Source organism: Varanus komodoensis, unplaced genomic scaffold (assembly GCF_004798865.1).
Source record: "Varanus komodoensis strain SLA01 unplaced genomic scaffold, ASM479886v1 scaffold46_3, whole genome shotgun sequence".
NCBI classification, from domain to species: Eukaryota; Metazoa; Chordata; class Lepidosauria; order Squamata; family Varanidae; genus Varanus; species Varanus komodoensis.
The window spans coordinates 3560481-3567315 of record NW_025336044.1 but is presented as its reverse complement, the minus strand read 5'-3'; the positions used below and the strand labels follow the sequence as shown (position 1 = coordinate 3567315).

The window sequence follows — 6835 nt, the reverse complement described above, 5'->3', positions numbered from 1 at the left end:
AAGAAGGGTTTGGGCAAAAATCGGATCCCCTATGCCAGCCCCTCCTTCTGCTCTATAAGGAATATGCAAAGAACAGCAATAGGTCAGAAATGGGAAAGCCACTTTGCCTGCAGAAGGGCCCAAGTTGCACCTCTGCAATCTCCAGGTGAGGCTAAGAGCCAGTGCAGGTGTTGTAGGACTTGGTGTTAGGCAGCACCATAAGACTGAGCAGCACAGCTATGTGAGGGGATGTCACACGGAGGTGGGTAGAGACCTGTTCTCCCCTGCAGAGGAAGGCAGGACATGCTCCAACGGAGCAAAGCTCAGGTTGCTAAGGTTCCATTTGGATGCCAGGAAGCACTTCCTGACAGTCAGGACCCCGAGGGAGTGGAATGGGCTTCCACGGGAGGTCGTTGAGGTCCCATTGGTGCGGGTGTTCAAGGATAGGCTGGACGTGCACATGGTGGGCATGTTGTGAGTGGAGCCAGCTGGATCCAGGGGTCAGACTAGATGGCCCGGGAGGCTCCTTCTGACTCGCTCTGTTTCTATGTTTAATCCCAGCTTTATTTTAGGCTAATTCTTTCAGTTTTATCCACATAGGATGGGCCAGAGCTCAGTCAAAGAGCTCATACTTTGTATGCAGGCATGTGAGACCCCCTTTTTGATCTCTGGAGAACTGCCACCAGTAGGAATTTCCAGATTTTCTTAAATATGTTCCATCAGTACTTCACAAACTCAACATCTGATCATTGACAGGTCCTCTATTTTGGGGGGTAGGGGGAAGTATATGAGAGTCATGTTCCATTGCTATAAATGCATTAGCCCTCTGCATTAGCACAAGTGCAAACTCAACGTTTAACACATTTAGCCCAAAATTTAAAAAAAAAATAAAATAAAAATGCCCCTAAGTCTGCGGAAGTTTGTGCAACTTGGAAAAAGATGGGTTACTGCGAAATTCTTGGCTAGAGACATAGAAATCCAATTCATTTGAATCTGTTGCACATTTTCTGGATATGCCTAACCATCAATCAGTTTAGACAATATGGGAATATGTACAAATGGTCTGGCTTTGTATAGCACGCCTATATTCCTAAGAGGTAGTTGTGCCGATGCATTGGAATATGGTGACATGATTAATCTGCTCCAGCAATTCGTGGGTTAAGTGGCTTGCCAGAAGACAAGTTAATGATGTACCACGATCATTTAATGAAGATTGATTGTCATCGGAACAAACGGGTAAGTGGGCAAGGACAAAGAAGCTCACTTTTGGGAGATTCACTGGAGATGGAAGGAGCTGTGCTCCGGCTGAAGATAATCCACACATGTGGCACTGGACAGGAAAACCTCAAGCAGTATGGGGAGAGGGAAGAACATCCCGTTTCGGCCATGCTGTGGGCCACTAAAATGAGGCGTGGTGGGAGGCCTCCTGGTAAGGGTCAGAAGGTATTCCAGTTTTCCCATTTGCTGCTCCACGAATTGCAAAAGTAGCTGCTGTTAACTGCTAGTGTGCCTTGTACTCTGCTGTTTCTGAAACTCCAGTCCAAAGCACCTTCTGCTCAATTTAGGCTAGGGGCAAAGAATCCTGATGCGAAGGAGAGTAGAGAAGAAAGGTGCAAACAGAGGAAAGTGGAAATGAATGGACAAGAAAGAGCAGCGCTTCACTTCAAGGCCAGAGGGTGGGCAGGCAGGGCAGGAGACAAGACGGCACGCGGCATTGGGCTGACAGTCCAGTGGCAGGATCCACCAACAGGCCACGGTCTATACATATTCAGAAGTGTCACGCGGAACTTGAGTACTGAAATAAAACAAATGCAAATGCATGGAATGCAGAGTTAAAGAGACTTTTAGAATTGGAAGCAAATGGAAACCAAAGACAATGGCATTTTATTGGCAGGACGCAACATCACTGTCCCAGTTTCCTGATTCTTGGTTAACCTCTTTCTCCTCCTTGAAGACGTTTTCTTGAAGCGATGCTTGGATTTAGCCTTCACGCAGACTTGAAGTTTACTGGGTGACTTTGGGCTAGGCATGCTCAACCCAGCCTTCCTGACAGTGTTGTTGTGAGGAGATGAGGATTATGTAAACTGCCTTGGGGTCATAGAATCATAGAATCATTGAAAAGTGGAGCTGGAAGGAGACAGGAGGTCATCGGGTCCAACCCCCCCACACTCGCTACTTCTTTGCAAGAGGAAATACATGTGCAAGTAAATGTAAATAAGGATTTACAATGGTTTCCAATTATAACTATACTGAAAATTGCAAACCCAAAAAGACCGTCTCACACAATACACACAGCAAATCCAGGACTGCCACCAAACGGACACTCAGGAGACATTTGCAGTCCCATCTGTACAGCACACACATTTTCAAACATGTGTTTGCTGCACTTATGCAACATTTTCGAAAGAGCAAGGTCAAACATTCATACATATTTCATCAGTAAACTAGGAAGAAATCTGCCTCGGTGTTTTTGGAACTATATATGAGATAAGCTGGTACAAGGCATGGGTATCATGACCACAAAACCAGTGGATGATGCACCAATTAGAGAAAGAAGGAAGGAGTGCAATGTGGAACCACATTCCGGGTAAATTGGGGGTGGGGGCACGGCAACTATCTTATGAATGAATGAATGAGAGAGGAAGGGTGGGGGGCATCACTCACACCCGCAATATACTCCCCACCCCTAAACATCACCCTCTTGAAGTCTTCGAATGGGCCCTTGAATTGGGGAGCAGGGTGAGCATTTTGGTAGGAAGATGGTATATTTGAAAAGAATCAAGCCAAAATGTGAGATCTGAACAAAGATCAATCAGTGATCTATAAGGTCTAAGTAATTCCTGTAATTTCTGGATATGGGGGGTTTTAGTCACCAAGGTGAAGTCAAAGGAATATAATCTATGTGGACACAGGAGCATAATATTTATCAGTCTTCCCCAGATTGGTGGCCTTCAGAGGCAGTTGGACTGCAATTCCCAGAATTCCCATCCAGCAGGCCATTGACTGGGGATTCTAGGGACTGTAGTCCAAACACGTCTGAAAGGCAAAGGTTGGGGAAGACTGAATCTACGCGGTTCACACAGCATGAGCAACACATGGGATGGGTCCACGCTTAACACCAAGCCATGGTAGAAAGCACTGCGGCGCAGCTTGTCTTTGCAAGTGAATCCAGCATCCACGGTGAAGCATGGTATGCTTGGTTTCCAGGAAACAACAGCTTGTTGCGGGGTTTCCACGCTTCAGCATGACTTGTTTTGCCGTCTGAACCCAGTTACAATGTTTCCACATGGTTTCCACATTTGCACCATGGGGTTTGGCGGCAAGAGTGGGAACGGCTGCGGCAGACGCTCTGCCTGTGCTCCTTGCAGTCTGTATCTGACCAGCAATGGCTGAATCGCCGGTAGCAGCGTGGGCGTTGGCTGCTGCACGAGCTCTGCCTTCCTCGCCAGTGTGTGGCTGTCTGATACCCCACCACAGTGACAGGATGCTACTCGCAGTGGGGGCTGTGCCGCGTCCGTGCCGCGTCCGGCAACAGCAAGCACGTGCACCTTGCATCTGCCAGGCCTAACTGAGGTAGGAACTTGCTGCCTTTGTGCAACAGACTCTCTGCCCATTGCCTTTGTTGGCTGGGACACATGATAGCCAGTGAGCAGTAAAGTAAGGAGCAGTTAATTTCCTTCGTTGTTAAAGAATATCATTTGCAGAAAACCTTTCCCAGGAAGATGAGGAAAGCATACTTTGGTTCCTCTAATTATACTCTGACAAAAACAATGGAGATAAATTAGGCTACAGGATAGTGACTGAGTTCACATCAGTGACTGGCTTGGTATGACATGACAAGCTACGCTGTTTTTAATCACCATTCGTTGCTCCATCCAAACCCACCAGCTGTGGTATTTCAGCACAGCGGATTTAGTCCTTAAAAACCAGAATAAGAAATCACGGTTTGTTCTATGGGTTCTTGTGAGGTCCAGACCTGGGATCTTTGTTTCCACACTCCTGGTATTCGACTACCATAGAGTCCCCTGGAAAGAGTGGCTGTTCCAGGAGTCTCTCCAGCCATCCAGCCTCTACTAACCATCTCTGCCAGTAACAGATAATGACTCGCATTGTTCCTACAAACTGCTCCCTGCTCCCACCCCACTGCACATTTTCTGTTGTCATCCGGATGTCCACCTGTCATTTTCTAGCAGCAGAGAAGCACTCAGCTCTGCCTGAAAGAGCGGCCTTGGAGTCAGCTGGTCTCTGTCTGCTGCAGTTTTCCCAGATGCCAGTCTGAGCCGTCATGCCTTTTATTTCCATTCCGAAAATAATATTTGGATACTTGGACATCCCTGCTAGCACAGGGGAAAATGCTACAATGGGCAGGAGGCGATTAGACTATCGGCACAGTTTTTAGCCAAGACAGCTTGCTCTCCAGCAGAAAATTTTAGAAGATATTCCTGAGATAGTAACCTGTAATTTCTATCTGTGCAGGCTTGCTTTGGGGTTGGGAAGCATTCTCTGGGTTAGAATAAGGACTGCAGTGCATTTCAGTGAGGGCTGTGGGGAATATTCCCATAACAGTGTGGAAGAAGACTGAGCAGGGGCTGAAACCTGTGGATGTTCAGGAACATGTGGCCTTCCTGCTCCCCCTAAGGGACGGGAGGACACATGGGCAAGAAAAGGCAAGAAGTGCCTGTGGGTGGTGATGGATGGGGAAAATGAAGCTGGTTGAGGGGCAGTACATCGTGGCACCTGGCATGGAGGGGTGGGGGGCAGGCGAGAGCCAGCGTGCCGCAGCGGGCGGAGTGCTGGACTGGGGACATCCAGGATATGGTCCTCACTTGGCCAAGGAGCCACCTGGGTGACTTTGGGCACGTCACTCTCTCTCAGCCTAACCCACCACACTGGGTTGTTGCTCTGAGGGCGAAAATGGAGAGAAGGAGAACTACAGTATGTAAGCTGTGATGGGTTCTTCACATGAGAAAACAAGGTGGGGTATGAATGCAGATGTAATATTTACAAGAGAAGATGGAATGAGGGAGGGATAATGGGATGCTGAACACTTGGTACCCAAAACCAAGCCAAAAATGGAAAGGGGCAGATTTTGCTGAATGCAGAGAGCCCCAAGTTCACCACTCAGCACCTCTCATTAGGGCTGGGAAAAGCTCCACCTGGAGGGCAAGTGCAGGCATCACGGACAGTGCAGCACTTTTTGTAAGACAACTCTGTAAATCTGCCAGTCTTCACTTTATTCTGTGCCAATCCATCCACGTCTATCCATGAAGGATGGGCAGATGTGGATTAAAGCCAGCATGGCTGGGCTGCAGGGGTTACCAGCTCTGGGAAGGAGTCCTTCCTGAAACATGCTGGTCCTGGGGGATTCATATGGAGGGGGATGTGGTGGAAATGCATGGAATGATCAAGGCAGAGGGTGTTGGAGATGGGGGTGCAGGGCGGGCTGATGAAAAGAGAAACCCCCATGCCTGATCATTAAGGTGTGGGGGCAGAAGGCACTTCAGCAGGTGTGGTGCAGGCAACAAAGCAGGCATGGACTGGGAGACCGTCAAACAATGCCCACCCACCTGCTTCCTGTGGGGGGAAATACAAGGGCACAAAACCCTGACTGATGTGTCTGTGGTTCCTAGTCCAAGTCAAGTCTTGGCAGACGTCCAGTGAGGGAATGTTGAGAGGGAGGAGGAGGAGGAGAGCATGAAGGTGGTGTGATGTGGAGAATTGCCATGGGAAGAGGTGATTTCTCTGGGAGGCTTCATTCATTCAAAGGCAGCTTTTGCTGAGAGCAAAATCAGCAAAACTCAAGTTCACCAAAGTTCTCCACATCTTCCATGGAAATCTTTAGTAAAAGACAAAAGATTTACACGATCTGAAGAAAAAGAAGAGTATCTACATTTTACCTGATGCTTATTCTGACTTGATCTATATCAGATGGAGAGCTTTGTCCTTTCACATAAAATCCACACATTTTCATGCATGAGTGTTACATGTATGCAAGAGTTGTGCATTTTGTCAAATCTATGTGTTCTTCTGTCATTGCCTGAAGTGTATTTGTGTGCATGCATTGTTTCATGTTCTGTGTTCAAACATGTACATGTTGTTGAATGTATTAGCCTATTAATTTTAAATAATTACTGTGGAAAATCCTCCTTACCATAGAGAGTGAGGATGTGAAAGGGAAGAGAGGGAGGTCTTGAAAGCATCACCATAGAGAGAAAGGAAGTGAAAGGGGAGAGAGGGAGGCCTCCAAAGCATGCTTTCCTGTCCTGTCCATCCAGAGAGGGAATTGTCATTTCCTTGCTGCAAAGATGAGACACTGTTGAATTTGAGTAGGGGGAGGCAGAGAATGTCACTTTTTTCCATTTTCATGGGTGTCCTGCACCTCTAACCCCCATGAATGTGAAGGGCTGACTATATGTGATCTGACTTACTTACAAATTCAACTTAAAGATGAATTACTGTTTTCCCAGGAGCAGAATTCATTTGTAACCCGGGGATTCCCTGTACTTTAAGCTGTTTTAAATTCATGTACTAGAATTTTATTCTATGTTTTATACTATTTGCAATTGTATTGGATCTTTTTGTATTTTTGATTAATTGTTTTGAACTGCCCAGAGATTTTCAGCTATTGGGTGGTATAGAAATAAGTGAATGAATGAATGAATGAATGAATGAATAAATAAATAAATAAATAAATAAATAAACACTTGTTTCCTCACCAACAAGAGTAGTTTGTGCAAGAATCTCTGGAGAGGATTTGCCAAGAAGAAGATTCCAAGAGAGGCACAAGGTGATATAGTGTTATGGTATAGTGTTACATGTTAAATTTGAACTGAAGTATAAGAACAAGTCAGGATTG

At 46.5% G+C, this 6835-nt stretch overlaps 1 non-coding gene across 1 annotated transcript; it reads right to left on the bottom strand.

The window, feature by feature from the left end:
* Nucleotides 1-5752: 5752 nt before the first annotated feature.
* On the bottom strand, nt 5753-5863 carry LOC123030829. The gene has a single exon (XR_006416177.1). It is a non-coding gene; the product is annotated as a U5 spliceosomal RNA (small nuclear RNA).
* Nucleotides 5864-6835: the final 972 nt, after the last annotated feature.